The sequence below is a fragment of the Oenanthe melanoleuca genome, chromosome Z (genome assembly GCF_029582105.1).
Source record: "Oenanthe melanoleuca isolate GR-GAL-2019-014 chromosome Z, OMel1.0, whole genome shotgun sequence".
NCBI classification, from domain to species: Eukaryota; Metazoa; Chordata; class Aves; order Passeriformes; family Muscicapidae; genus Oenanthe; species Oenanthe melanoleuca.
The window spans coordinates 31,690,815-31,707,057 of NC_079362.1; the positions used below are offsets into that span (position 1 = coordinate 31,690,815).

At 40.3% G+C, this 16,243-nt stretch overlaps 1 protein-coding gene across 4 annotated transcripts in view; it reads right to left on the minus strand.

The window, feature by feature from the left end:
- Window positions 1–15,321, minus strand: part of PCGF3 (polycomb group ring finger 3) — a 56,244-nt gene extending 40,923 nt beyond the window's left edge. Inside the window, exons 1-2 of one of the 4 annotated variants that reach the window (XM_056514007.1) lie at window positions 15,047–15,321; window positions 9,344–9,386 (exon numbers count right to left, since the gene is read on the minus strand). The gene's annotated coding sequence lies outside the window, so the exon portion shown is untranslated. Of the gene's footprint in view, window positions 1–9,343; window positions 9,740–15,046 lie in introns of those variants that run through there. The other 3 variants (XM_056514006.1, XM_056514012.1, XM_056514010.1) reach the window with 3 other exon arrangements.
- Window positions 15,322–16,243: the final 922 nt, after the last annotated feature.

The window sequence follows — 16,243 nt, forward strand, 5'->3', positions numbered from 1 at the left end:
GACAAAACATTATGGAGATATTTGTCATACACTAGAAGAATATATTCCAACGTCCTACTTGTTGAGAATTTAGAATGTAAACTACAAGTCATTTAAAAAGCACTTTGTTTCACACATACCAGGAGAGCAAGAGATCCTTGACTTCCAGTAATTAAAACTCAGATCAAAAGTAGCCCCAAATCTCATGAAGAAAAAAAAATCTTCAGTGAGATTTTACTGCCGATTTCACATCACTTTTTGAATGTTTATTATCCACGCACTTCAGAGAAGTAATTTAAGGTCTTAACCACAGCTAAAACAGATTGTAATGTTCATTATGAAGACCTCTGCAGAACAGATGGACAACTCAGATATGACTTTCCTTGTTATTTGAATCTGATGGTGTACATTTGAACTGACTGCTCTGACTCCATCCAGACAAGAAAACCATGGCTTGAAAGGTTTACCATGAAGAAAAAAGAAGCCTTACGGATCTGTGCCATCAACCCCTCAAAATCTTTAAGCTTTGGTGATCTTCACCTTCCTCATTCCACTTACACATATATGTTTTAACTTCCATCATTGAAAAATCCTTACCATACAATAAACACATCTAATTACATAAAAAATTAAATGCAATTCTATAAGCCCAGAAATCAACCACTTATTAACAAAGACAAGAAAAATGTGTATGCCTAGTAAGTAACTATATGTTAACCTGAGTGCTAGGATTTTTATGTCTTTTATCACAGATCTCTATCAAAAAAAACAATTTTCTCTATCAATTGTTTCTGAAAAAAGAGAGGAAGAATCTTCATATAATTGGCATAAGACAATTCCTCTTGGTATCTATTAAAAGACCCTTAAAATTCAGGTTTTCATTCACCTGACTCCACTTACTGGTCCAGATACCCTGGCAGACCAGTAAAAGAGTAGCTGTTAAATGGGTATCCGTAATGAGAGGCCAGAAGCTATCAGCTGGTAAGAAGTAGGAAGGTGCTATAATTCACTTGAAGGCACATTTTACCAACAATCACTTTTTCACATTCCCGTGCACATTAAACCCAGATTGCAGCACTTGATGGTTAATTAATCCAAACTAAGATTTGAAAGGGCCTGAGAAACTACATATCCTTTGGTTAAAAAAATTAAGTAACTACAGCTTTCAGCTTTACTAATCTGCCTCTGTGCTGCTGTAACAAATAACATGAAAGTGTTGCTAGAATTGCTCCATAACCTGCAAGTGGTTAGCAAGCATTCTGGAGTCTTTCTGGATTCAAATGTACAGACAGTAAATTACATAAAATTAGCTATCCATGCATCATGTAATTCAAATTATAAAGGAGCCTTGCAGAATTGTTCTTTTGTTCCTGAAAGCCTGGGAGGACTCTAAGATGCACTCTGTTCATACACTTCTCCCATTATTCTGACACTCAGCTCTTTCAGATATAAATTGCAGCAATAATACAATACTCAGTCTCCTTTGAACTCTTACTGCTGCAGATTTCTTACTCCAGACACAATCCTCATGTCTGACAATGTAAAAAACAAACCTGATAGTTTGCATTATTTATTTAATATTAAATACTACAGTAGCATTTTAACCAACAGACGACAAAAGGTATTTTTCTTTCCACCTACAGTTGTTCAATCCTCCATTTCTTTCAGCATTCACCTGAATTCCTGACTTGAAGTCTTGAAACTTGGTTTTAAAAATATTTTCCATTTTTATCTCTCTCAAAAAAAATGTAATTGTTAAAGTGACATCATATTTGATATATTAAGTAGGGGGGAAGAAAGAGGAAAAAGGGCATGATAGCATTTGTCTTCCCAAGTGTCAGTTGAAAGTGATGGGGCCCTGTTCCTGGAGATGGCTGAAAAACCGCCCACGTGTAGTGGTGCATTTGTTTTCTTGTTTTCTCTGCTTCTGCACACAGCTTTTGCTTTCCCTGTTTAACTATCACTATCTAAACCTATGAGTTTTTTTAGAGCAAGCCCTTCTGATTCTTTCCCCACTCCCGCTCCAGGGGAGTGGGTGAGTGGTTGCACAGGGCTTGGTTAAACCGTGACAGTCCTTTTTTGCACCAGACATGAGGTACAAAGATGTCAAGATAATGACAGATTCCATTGGGACATATTAGACTGAACATATAGGTGTTAGTACTATTCAGCTGGTAAGCAGCAGCCTCCTGTGCTTGCCATGGAGCTTGCTTTCCTGACATGTATTAAGAGTCTAGTTCTCGCTTTTTGCTTTCACTGCTTTCTGTACTGCTGCGCTGCTTCGCACCTTACTAAATTGTGCCTGGGAAGACTTTGGTAACACCACATCAATGTGCCTGGGCTGGCAGACAGCCTGGGTAGTGCTGCTGTCCAGGCAGGCTGAACTTCAGTCTGAAGTTGAGCTGAAGAGACTGTGATGTGTGAATACCTCCACAGTGGAGGAGTGATCCACCTGCAGCCCGTAAAATCCCCTGCTAGAGTAGGCAGATGCTTTAAGGAGGCTGCGACCTTGTAAGAAGCCCATGCTGGAGCAGGTTTGCTGGCATGACCTGTGACTCCACAGGCGACCCTCACTGGATCAGTTTATGAACAACTGCAGCCCGTGGCAAGGACCCACACTGAACAAGTCCAAGGACAACTGTTTCCCAGTAGTGGGGCTCCCACACTGGAGTGGGGGAAATAGAGAGTCCCTTGCAGCCTGTGGTGAAGACGATGGTGAAGCAGGCTGTGTCCCTGCAGCCCCGGGAGGACTATGATGTGGACTCCTAACAGTGGAATCCAACAGGAATTGCTTTGTGCAGTCAGGCTTGGGACAAGAAAACGCGTTCACCCTGAGAGCTCATAAGGATCAGATGTAGAGATTATAATGGATATATCATTAAATTGTTATAATCCATTATCTGAGTTGTATATTACAGGAATAAATATAACAGGAACTACACAAACCAACAGAGGAGAAGCCTTCCAAGAAGTCCAAGCACAACAGCACAATCACAATTTGATATGGCTTTGATGCCCAGTAATGCCATGCAACACATCTCCTCTCCTGTCCCGACTGGCTACCATAACAGATGGAGCCCCAAGTCATGGATTAAATGAACTCAAAGGATTTACTATGGACATTTTACAGGGGTGGTCCACAGACTACGGGAATGACATCTAGGTATTTTATCAAAGAGTGAGAAGAAGAATGGTGGTTAATGAACTTGTATTGAACAGTGTGGGACCTGACCATGATGTAAATGGTATGGAACAAGGGGTGGAATCTGCTGGTTTTGAATAGGGCAGAGCTAATTCTCTTCACAGTGGCTAGTACAGGGCTGTGTTTAGCATGTGTGCTGAACAGTGTTGATAATACAGGAATCTACTTGGTTGTTAAACCACAAGAGGCTTTTACATGTTATTTACAAAGACTGGAAGATTCTTCTTGTTAAATACATGTTAGAATACACTAATAAAAGCTTCCCTTCTTTAACAAGGAGACCTGCAAATAATTTTAATGACACATTAACACATTAATAGTTGGAATAAAGCCACACTTGTCAATCACTGCAAGCAAAAAAAAATACCAGGAAAAAAATCATCAGTTATTAGTAAGAGTGCCCTTGGCACAAAGCAGCATCCACTCCTATTCTAGCAGACCCTTCTTCAGTGTCAACCCAACAGGCCTTGTATTGCACATACCTTTCTCCTGGTTAAATCTTTTTCATTCAGGTATCACTCATGACACACGATGAACTTCCCTTGAAAAGACAACAGTCAGCCAGCAATGAAGGCCCAAAAGCATTTCCATCAGCCCACAACTGAGCAGCAGACTTGTCCGAAAATTGTGAGACACTATTCCGCAGCTGCACAAAAATCCTTTAGGCCCATCTGTCCTCTGCAGAATCAAGGGCAATGAATAAGCACTTGCCAATCTTACAAAGGCAGGGAAAAAACAGCAACCTGGACAAATAAAACCTAGCAGAACTCTCCTTTTCTCCCTTTGTACCAATGAAAACTGCACTCAAATAACAGCCTTCAATGTAAACAGCCTAACAGGAAGGCTGCCATTAGAGTAACAAAAACATGTAGGCTTGTAGTAGAGGGAATAGCTGACAGAATTAGGAAAGGAATGGACTATAGGTAATAAAAAGAGCAGTCCTAAACTACTAACCCAGCCATCTTAAGAGGTTTTTTTAACATTTAGAACAGAGATATGAGCCTGGCATCTCTGACATTTCCTTACATTGCTATGTGTGCTCATGTAAAAAAACTACTACACTTCCCAGTCTCAATGACTTCAGCAATGAGGATTACTCCACTTTCCAGTTCAAAATATTCTCAGGATAACAACATTTGAAAACTTATACTTGTAGGAAGAATGATACCTTTAAAGCACTCACATTCTATTTATTTTCATTTCTTTGTCATCATTACATCTGGTGTTTTGCATGCATGTAGGAATGAAAGGAAGAAGTTAAATGTCTAGCAATACAAAAACATGCATTAACTTCCACAATGAAATAACACTTCACAGAAAAAATATCTGCAGTTATCAAAACTTCTGTTTTTCTAGGTTTTGGTTTGAGGTTTTTTGATTGTTTTCTTTTAGGTTTTTGTTTGATTTGTGGGTTTGGGGTTTTTTTTATATTTCACTGTCAATGTTGCAAAAAGAAAAGATTTCCAAAGTTCAACTATTAAGATTTTTTCCATTGCATAATCCAATAATGTGTCACAGTTCAAGAAAACCTAACAGTAAATACAGAATATCAATCATTCCAAGCATTGCATCGAAGTCAGTATTAACAGACAGTACCTAAAACTCTGACCAGAAAGGAGAATGACACCATTACACCACCACTGTTTTGTCTGTTAGTGCCAGTGAAGAACATTGTGCACAGCGGACAACAAGAGCGTGAGATGCTTCAGCACTTACATCTGAATTCCTTGCTGTGACCTAATCACTGCCATGATATGGTATTTCCTGGTTTCTTTAAAATGGAGAAAATTTGCTTGGCGGTACGCAGGAGATGAGAGGTCTAAATTACTAAGGCAATAAAATCTAACCAGGAGGCTAGTTTCACTTGTGCAAGAGCCTAGAAAAACCTACTTCTGCAGTTTTAGAAACAACTTATCAGAACTGTCCACTCCCCTTGCTGGAGATGGCTACCTAGAAGCAAAACCTTCTGACACATCAGGAGTTTATTTCAACAGGTACGACAACAAATAAATGATGAAGGCAACTTTATGACAGTACAGGCTTCATAGAGACAAAGAACAAGGAGAAACTTCAGGAAAAAAGACAGGGGTAAGAAGAGTTACATCCACCACACTGCCTGACAGACAGAATTCTCAAGTGCTGTTTTAACAGCATACATTATTAACACCAGTCAAAATGATAGTCTGTATTACCTTTATTACCTTCCTCTGGTTCATTACGAGTTATAGTTCAATCAGGAAGGAGTAGCCAAGGAAACACTTGCTAAATTGCCAAATACCAGCTATTTAACTGAATCCCAGAGAAAATAAGCGGTTACCAGCTTCTCTTAAAAAGACCTTAGCACCTGTTGCAACACTAACAAAAGATTCACATAATCCAGCTAGTAGAAGTTTCCCTTTCTAGCTTTGCCTATAGTCATTTTGCTAAACAGAAGCCTGTCTCTCTGGAACCAGAAATACAGAACACACTTGAGCAGTGCAAAAGTTAAACCACTCTTCCCTATCCAATCCTGGTAATGTACTCCACAGTCTCTGGAATAGTCTGGTTTTAGTCCTAGAAAGAGTTGAAGACATGTTATGCATTTATATCTTTGCACAAAACTTCTCAGAATCCCTTAAAACAAGACAAGGATATCAACTTTCATAGGTAATGGAAACTGTTAGTGAAAATAAAGAAGCCGGAACAGAAACCGAATAACCAGCTATCCCTGCCATCTTCAAGTACAAAACCACCACAAAGTAACAACACCGATGTGGAAAACTAGCATGAAAGCAGACAAATAATGACTAAAATAATTACTAAAAAGGCTTTTATGTTGTGAGGCATTATGACAGTATTTCACACAGACATAATGATTTTCTCATATACTTATAAACTTTTCTATTCCACAGTTTAAGATCAGAAAGCAGCAAATTACAAAGAAAGCAGAGGCAAGTCATTGATGAGCTACAATATTTTATAATTATTTTTTACTGTCTATATAAAATGGTATCCATAATTAGAAACATCACTGAACTTACAGAACTGATAATTATCATTCTAAGAGATAGCCATTACCACCCAAAACTGTTCAGCTGCACATTGATACAAACTGTTCAAAAACTGTAGAAATAAACTATTCCCTTATTCATCTTAAAGAGTCTGACAGTCCATGCAAGGAATAAGTAAACAAATAAACACTGTATCCGCTACTTATCTTAATAATTGTATTCCAGATACACTTCTAAAATTCTCTCAGGAATTTCTTAAAGCCAAATCACTTTTATAGACCCTATTGCTTCCTACAACAAATTTCAAATGATAGATGGATGGATGGCATGCAGTAAAAAGAGAAGAAAACCTTTCACTGCAAGTTATTAACTACTGCAGCCTGGTAGTAGAATCTGTAGGCTTGAATTTGGACCTTCCCTCCAAGTCACAAAGACCTGCTTTTGGTGACCGAACTATGCCAAAAGAGACATTCAAAGTAACTTAACTTACCAACTTTATTGAAAATGTAATAGTTTTTTAATAGATGACACCCACACTGACACTCGCCTCTCTCCATTCTTCAGAACACAACATTCATCACAACATCCATGCACCAGTCAAAGTTTGGCTGACAAGGTCAGAAAGGACCATGTCTCCCAGCAATCTCCACATAGCAAATCCTGGGCATCCGAAAGATTTTCTGTTCTTAGATGTACAGATCTTTTCATACTAGAAATTAGTAATTTCAGAGGAAAAAGAAAAAAATTCATTCCTTTGATTTTGGATTAAAGTTGGGAGAAGAGAGCTGAATTTGTTGGTTTTTTTTTATTTTCATTTGAATGCTAAAATTGTCAAACCCTGCAGATGGCGATAATGGATGAGTAAGCCGGAAAAAAGGTTACTTATGGGAAGCCATAAATGTCTATGGAATCTGGGGGAGAAGCAAAAGCAGCTCATTTTCCCCTTGTTTTCACTCTTACAGTGAATATATCGTATGGTAACATCAGGCTTAATAATGGAAGCTACAGAAGAGGACTCCAGAAACTTTTTGCACAAACTTACACTCCAGATTTCCCACTCTAAAGATTTTTTTTAAAATTTCCAAACACTTTTCTAACACCTCCAGAAATTCAATTCATTAGCAACTAATGCTTGTGACTGGAGAACAAATGCTCTGACAGAGCACTAGCTTTGAAAGTGTACATCAAGTTCCACTATGAAAGTAATTTTACCCATTTGGTGGAGTGATGGAGAGAGGAACTGAAGAATGGGGACAGGATGTACTTTCTCTTCCCTAATAGAAGCAGCAAAAATATTTCATTTGAAGACCATAATCGATTAACACATCTGATCACAGAATAGCTTATATAAAGAATTAGTACTACAATTATTTTCAATCCATAGCATTGACAAATTCAATAAATTTAAAAAAAGGCCAGGGTAAAATACATCTTTATTTAAAAAAAAAAAAAAAAAAAAAAAAAAAAAAAAAAAAAAAAAAAAAAAAATCAAAACCAATGGGAAACAAAACAAAATACTACCCTCCCTATGTCAGCAAAACTTTGTCCAAATTCAAGCCATTTTTGGCTATAAAACCATAATCACATGGCCCAAAAGCTACTATTGTCTGGACAAAATAATGTTACATAATTTGAAAACTGCTAGAAATTAGAGCAAACAAATTTAGATAAACAATTTCCAGTGGCACTATCTAAAGATTATCGCTAAAATGTTACATCTAAAATGACTGCAACTAATACAGTATTTTTAACACCTTTGTATTTCCAAGACAGTAAAATGAAACTTGAAAGTGCCAAGATTCACTTAACACCACATAGATCAGTGTGCAGACTGCTACTGGTGACTTTTATCAAAATTCAAAAGAATATCACAAGCAAGTTGAAGTGAAGAAAACTGTTCCACCCAGAGTCCTTTTCACCTGGTGTGGTGCCATTTACAATACATCAGATGCACGCCTATTCAAGTCTAGGCTACTTCTCCCGTCACCAATGGTCAGAGAATGACAAATGAAGTATTCTACTTATACAAACACAAGTTTTCTAAAATTTATGCAGAATAATCTGTTCTTGGGAGGGATTTCTATCTCATTCTAGTCAATCAAGAAAGGGAAGTGCAATACAAAATTAATGAATTGGTGTGCAAATAAATTACTTACTCTGGTGCAACCAAGTCTAACACTAATATTAACATGAATATATTTTATTAAAAAACATTACAATTAAACTCCTCCTACTCAATAATAGTTACACTGAAACTTTTGGTAAAATATTTTATTACAACAGTATTTCAATCGCTGAAAAGGCCTATATGGATTTTAAGGGAAAATAGAAAAATGTTGGGTATCTGCAATTTGTCTGAGAACAGTATAAGCATAAATCAGAGAACTTTCTTTTACCAATATTTGAACTAAATATCTGTGAAGTAATTATCATCTTATGGCAAACCAAGTAAAAAAGCATGATCTTAAAACATAAATTCATTTAAGATGCAAGTTGACTTTGCAATTATTTTAAGGAAACTGCTACAGGAAAATATAGTTTAATTACTTATTTCATTCAACAAATTAAATAAATTCATGCAATTGTTACTATAAAAGTTAAATGCTTATCTCTAAGACCATGGATTCCACTCAATAGTATAATTTTTTTACTACACTTACCACACCAAAGAACTTTTCCGTGTTCTTTGCACATGGCAAGAACAACCTGCACATGCCAGTAAGAAATTTTAAGTGAGCATTTAACAGGTTATGCTTACTTTTTCCTAAAAAAGGTTCAGTAAAGCTTAAAAACCAGACAGTAAAAAAAACAACTAGTACAATGCTAAAGCAAGAAAGATTAATCACTCGCTATAGCACTGCAGCTGCAGGTCTTTCCTAAGTACAGACAGAAGCAATGAGGCAAACACTGTGTGTGGGGTCCAGACCTCAGAGGAAAGGAAACTAAAAGATGGAAAGAAAACCATTTCAAGAGTTAAGAAGATGAGTTTGAATACAGTGTATCAGCACATTCTTTAAGTGATTAAATAGTATTAGAAGTATCTTTAACAGATACAGATTTAACAGAAGTTGTGCTCTGAAAGGTAAATATCTGGATGCAGAAACAGGGACATGTATACTTTCAGCAGCGTGCATGATTAGGTACTTACACAGCACATAAAAAATTCCCTTACCTCTTCCTGTTTTGAATCCTGAAATCAATCTGAGTCCTTGTGTCTAGAATATAATTTATATATTAGAGAAAAAAGGTAAATGAAAGAAAATCCAGTTATTATCACAGCAAAAAAGTATGATATATAATCATCTGAAATGCAGGAATTAAGATCCCAGACCATCTTGATGTTAGTGCCAAGGCAGAGCTTAAGCTTCTAAATGCCTCCATGTGCAAATAATTTTTAGGAAAAGTCACTCTGAAGGAACAAAGAATGGCCCTATGTAGATAAAAGGAACCAACCCAAAAAATCCTGTTCCTCAAATCTGCTCGAGTGATCACCACTGCTTACTACAACAGACAACTTTTTATCATAAAAACATTTTGTCTAGTCAGTTAAAATAAATTTGGCAACATCCTTTAACTAAGTAATCAACTGACCCATGGCTTTTATTATGCCAATCTGTGTACTCAGTAGTTCGAATATTACAATAAGTGTCACATACAATTATTCACAAATAATTTATAACTTAGCCAGCTGTACTGTATCTTTCAACTTGTTCTTTCAGATGACAAACTAGAAAAAACTGTACAGCATAACACATTACCTGAAAACTCACCAAACAGTGCATATTTGCACGCAATAATGACAGTTATGATTACAAAAACTATATTGTTCATATGGATATTGTAAAAGAATAACAGAGATGACCAGTAGTAGCATAACAACAACATAATTCACACAAAATTTGCATTATATATAATAATTGCGATGCTACTGGATAATAACCAACTAGAGAAGGCATTGTATGCTGTCTGGTTTTGTAGAGGGAAAAGGAAGTTCTTAAGTGAAAATCTTGACAAAACAGCCATTTGCAAGTTAGCAAATAATATCAAACTCATTCCATTAATCTAAAAAATTAACTTTTCCTCTCTTAATTGCATAAGTAGTGCACAGTATTTTCTCATTGACACCAAACATATGCAGCATGCTTTCTGTCTTCAAAACAGACTCACGCTATTCACAAAGCAACAGTTTCCAGCAATAAGGACAGCCTCAGTATTAAACAAGAACGATCTTTACTGCTGCCAGAACACAGTCCTTTTTAATGTAGACGAAGTTACTGTCAGTTAAAAATTCAGAATACAAAATAGTTATTTCTTAAGACCATCCAAAATAAATATCTGCAGGGAGAGTAAGTCTTCTCCATGTCACTTTGCAGAGATGAAAAATAGTGTCAGAGCTAGTGTAAGTAAGTTCTTCAACTGGCAACAAAACTACAAAAAAGACTGGTTATCACTCTTGCATATTTCTTCCTTACAGTCCCTGAACTATCACAATGCTACCATGCATACTTTGATTTACTCCAGTTCTCAACCTCACTCCCTCAACAATTTCACCCACTGGCTCCATCAACTTATAATTGTGATTTGAAAGAGGCAGTCATAACTGTGAGAACAGTCATTTTCTGGCACAAAGAGCAAGTAACTTGAGCCCACCAGAGTTCGTCATTCCCCCTACTTTTAATGATCTGTACCACCCTCTACCTTTGAAAAGTATGTGTTGTGTTTGTCAAAGGAATAAAGAGACTCAAAAGTTCCTACATACAGTTTGAAGTTCCTAGTCTAAAGCAATGTTTCTGATTAAGGAGAAAAAAGGAAGAAGGGGGAAAGAAAATAGTGCCATTGAAGAACTCACTGCTGGTTTATTTGTTCCTACAATGCTGGCTCTCTGGTATGATTGCAGGACTACAGTTCTTTACAGACTTCAATCAAACTTTCAGTAGCACATAAGGTTTCCAGTCCAATTAGTTCCCACAATTAGTACCACACTGAGTATTTTATTTTCATATTCTGTTGATTTAAGTGTAGATGCACTTTTTCAGTAAAACTGAGAAAAGCTGATTTTCAGTCGATGAGGTGGCATCACAAGAAGTGACTGAGGCAAGTATGGGGGTGAGCACTAGATCAAACTTTACAGGGGCCTCCCAAGGTCAGGGACTCCTGAGCAAAAGATCAGAGTTGCATCCAGACCTGGAAGCCTTGGTGAGCCAATCGAGCTGGTGTGTGAACAGATGGAGAACAGCCCTGGGGAGAAGGACTTGGAGTTGCTGGTGGTGGCCAGCACAGCGAGGGAGGGGATTCTGCCCCTCTGCTCTGCTGAAACCCATACGGGTCTAACCCTAACCCTGCATCCACTCTGGGGTCCCAGCACAGGAAGGAGATAGACCTGTTGGAGTGAGGAGGCCATCAAGATGATCAGAGGGATGCAGCAGCTCCTACAAGGAAAGCCTGAGTGAACTAGGATTGTTCCGCCTGGAAAAAAGAAAGCTTTAGGATGACTTAATAGTAGTCTTCCAGTACCTGAAGGGAGCCTATAAGAAAAGAGAGGGAGCTTTTTACAAGAGCCTGTATTGACAGAACAAGGGGGAATGGCTTCAAAGTGAAAGACGGGAGGTTTAGATTAGATACTGCAAGGAAACTCTCTGCTGTGAAGGTGATGAGGCACTGAAACAGGCTGCCCAGAGAAGTTGTGGATGCTCCAGCCCTAGAGGTGCTCAAGGACAGTTTGGATGCTGTCCTTGGGAAGTGTCCTTGTCCACAGCAGGGAAGTTGGAACAAAATTATGTTTAAGGTCCCTTCCAACCCAAACATCCTATGATTCTGTGAATTTTAATAAAGCAGCAAAGTTTTCTTTAGGCTCTTCAGAGCAATTACAAAGCAAACCACTATTTATAGTGTTTTTTCAGTTAGCAATGAAACCATGTTACATATAACAATAGCCAAGATTGTTTTTAACACAGAATCACCTGATTCTTTTTTCTCCTGTACTGCAGAAAAGACTTTCACATACTAGCTAAACTTGCAGTCTAATACAGCAAGCTTGTATTCTAAAAAGGGAGGTGTAAGAAATACAAAACTACTTCAAGACAGAGCTTCCAAGTAGGTCTTGTGTAAGCTAAAAGACATGGGCACCTTCTGCCTGGCTTCTAACCTACTGCAGTCAAACTGCCTTGAGGAGGTTTTCCTCCATATTTCCATAAAACATGACAGCAAACCTAACCTAGCAAATCAGAGAAGTTTCAAACATCATTAAACATCTTCAGTAGCACTGTAACAAAGATACCAGAGTTTAGATTAATGAACTCTCAGGAATGCTGACAGTCTTAAATCAATTGCATCTCCAAACACTACTATCAAAACAAGCTTCCACTTAGTAACTACTGAGTTACCACATACATGTGCCAAATGACAGCAGTTACAAAGCACGAAGTAGACGATATATATATATATATTTTTTTTTAATATAAAATACAAGATGTCCTTACATTTCCTTGCAAGCTGGTATCACAATTTAAGACAGCAGTTGTACAGTGAAATGCTATCAACATGCAATGTTTTTCAAAACATCATGTCCACATCCACTTTGTGGCTTGGAGCATAGCAGCTCTATTTAAGAGTTTCAATGGAAATGCTTCGATTTCTTCTCACAGCACTGCTCAAGGAGTTCAGGAATTTAGTCCAGAATTATTTCAGTCCTGGGAGTTCATTACATGACAAAAGCTAAAAAGGCCACGCTACCTAGATTAAATGGCCATATGGGAAAAAAGAAATGAAAGCTATTAAAGTAAGGGTAGAAGGGTTCTTGACAAGAAAACTTACCTGTATCTCAAATACAAAGCTTTGAGATGACCTCCTCTAAACCACATAAGTAGACAGATGTAAGAACAGGACAGCTGCAGCTACTAAATGCTGTACTTAACAGTCTCTTAGTAGCAGAAATCTTTCATACCATAATAATTAATTTCTGCCATTCTTGGCATTAGTATTAGGCTAGAATAATTACAAACTCTAAGTCGACTTTATTATAACATTTACAAGAGTTCAGTCTTGATTTTCTATAGTGACAGCGGAGTAACAAGATCAAAGCAGCCAGATCAGCCCACAGAAAAAAAGTCCAATAGATTTTCCTCAAAAAGTGGTTTATGAAATGTTTTATATCCAAGTTTTCTGACTGTGCACCTATGAATCTCTAGAAGGCCACGTGACCCCCTTCTAATGCTCCCTACATGTTTTCACCAAGTATCTTAGGTGCTGCACAGCTTCTGTATTCCCTTAAACATATTATAAACTGTCTACAAGTATAGCTGCAAAAGAAATAGTAAAGCTACTGAAAAGGTACAAAGTTTCCATTTCTATTCCCCTTGTTACCAAACAATTTTATGAATTTCAGAGCACCTTCATTAGATATATGATGAGTATGCCAGTTGAGATTCTAACCTGATTTGTCACTAAAAGAATGAACACAAAACTTCACAACTATCCCACCCCAAAATAACTAATAATAATTTTTAAGCAGCACACTACCTAATACTAAAACAACTCTTAGCAACATATCTAGCATATGCTTAATTGTTCATTCTGTATAAACAAAGCCAATCTGGAATGGAGGACACATAGATGGGATGATCCCTCAACATAAAGGCTCATCTCCTTTTTTTTTTTTTTTTTTTTTTTAAATTCAAAGCTTTTCATCCACAAACTTAATTGTTCTGTGAAACTCTGGAAGAAAATACACAGTATCATTTTGAAACATACCAAAGAAAATATTTTCAGCACATTCCAGAAGATGTAGGGGTAATAAAGCAGAATTTCTTTAACTGGTTTCTCAGAGGCATGCACTTCATACAGAAAGTAGGAAGAGTCTAAACTGATCTGACAGAAAGCCTGCACTAACATTTGTAACCAAAAAAAAAAAAAAAAAAAAAAAAGGTGAAGCAGCCAAAAGAACATCCAAGCACTTGATAACCCACAATAATCAAACCTCCTTAGAGCCCTATTTACTTTGGGACATGCAAAACTTTCCACACACGACACCCAACACTTGCAAGCTAAAAGATACCAAGAGGCCAAATGTCACACCACAAGTTACTAGCTAGAACTCAGTGGTTTAGGAAACTCTACAAATTTCTTAATCCCGAATACATACACATGTATATTTGTGTGTGTGAGTGTGTGCGCGCATATATGTATATTTGTCCTTAGACTGTATAACAATTCAAGCCTCTATACTTTACCTATGAGTATCAATTCACTTCCTATTCCTCACGACTCCATATGCCAGATCCACAGCGCTGGAGCCACATACCTGCACGGCTCAAGTCGCACACCCAAGGGACGCGTCCTCTCTATCTCCACCTTACCGGAAACGCCATCTTCACCCCTCCACTCAAAGAGACCCTTTCTCCCCAAGCCGTGGGGTTCTGTCCCCTGCCCAGGCCCCTCCACACAAGGCAACTCCTCCGAGGGTAGGAACGGGTGGGGCGGGGTGTGCGGGGGTTTCCTGTGCCCACACCTTCCCCCACGCTGGGCACCCGCAGCAGGACGGGGACAGGCGCTGCCCCGGCCCACCGGGACTCCCTGACAGTTTCGGGAGAGGAACCCCACAGAACCCCGACCCCGCCTGTGACCACCCCACGCCCGCCCCGAAAGTTCCAGCGCGGCCCCCACAGCCCCGGCCCGCTCCTCCGCAGCCCCCCACGCCGTCGAGGCGGAGAAGACCCTCGGCCCGCACCCCCCGCACCTCCTCCTCTCTCCCCGCAGCCCACACCGCAAATACCCCGCAGACGGGCGGGCCCGCCCCGCCCCCGAGCCCCTCGGCGGCCCTCCAGCCCCTCGGCGGGGCAAGGCCGGGACCCCCGCGCCCCCCCGGCCCGGCACTGACCTGACGGGGGGGGGGCGCGGCCGCCGCTCGGGGCTACAGCGGGGGCTCCCCCCGCCGCCGCCGACCCTCCGCTCCCCGGCCCGTCCTTCTCCGGGCGCCACGGCAGGGCAGAGAGCAGAGGAGTCGGAAACGCGAGGCCGAGGGAAACGCCGTCCCCTCTTCCCCTTCCCAAGAAAATTTTAAAAAGAAAAAAAAGGGGGATTTAAAGGGCTCGGCCCGGAGTTTAAAACAAAGAGGCGGAAATAGCCGAGTGCGGCCCGAGCGGAGCCGAGCGGGGGCGCCGCGCTCGCGGCGCATGCGCGCGGGGCGCTCACCCGGGCACGGCGCCGGCCGCCCCCTCCCTCACTCCCGCCCTCCCCCGGGCAGCGGGGCCGGCGGAAGGGGGGCCGGAGCCCCCGACAGGCCTGGGCCGGAGCCGTGGGCCGGTCACTGACCGCGGGGTGCGCTGGGTGGGCACGCAGCCGTCAGGATCATCGAGTCCGGCTCTTACCCTTGCATAGGACACCCCTGAGAGTGACACCATATGCCTGAGAGCATTGTCCAAACGCGTTTTGAGCTCTGTCAGGCTGGTGCTGTGAGCACTTCTTGGGGAGCCTGTTCCAGTGCCCAGCCACCCCCTGGGGGAAGAGCCTTTTCTGATACCTAGCCTAAAGCCCCTCCGACACAGGCTCAGGCCATTCCCTCGGGTCCTGTCTCTGGTCACCACAGGGATCAGTGCCTGCCCATCCGCCTGCCCCTGGTGAGGATGGTGAAAATAAATTCCAGTCCCGCCTCAATCTCCTCCAGGCTCAACAGACCAACTGACCTCAGCCACTGCTTGAATGGCTTCCCCTCAATGCCCTTCACTGTCTTCATTGCCCTCCTTTGGATATTAATGGCTCAATGCCTTCCTTGCACGGAGGTGCCTGGAACTGTAGCTAGTGCTCAAGATGAGGCCACACCAGCACAGAATGGAGGAAGGAGTAGAGCTGGCTGCTCAGCCTGGAAAAATCCATGCCACTTGTGAGCAGGAAGGTGAGATCAGCAAAGATGGTTGGCTTTTAGGCAGAATGTACCTATGCTATTGTTCCAAGCTGCTTCTTCTCTATGAAAGGTTTTCCTCAAAAGTGCACAGGTGTCATTTCAACCAATGAGAGTGGAAACTTGAGTAGGAGCTGGGTGGAAGGAGAAGCTTCAATAGAAGTTCTGGTCATAAGA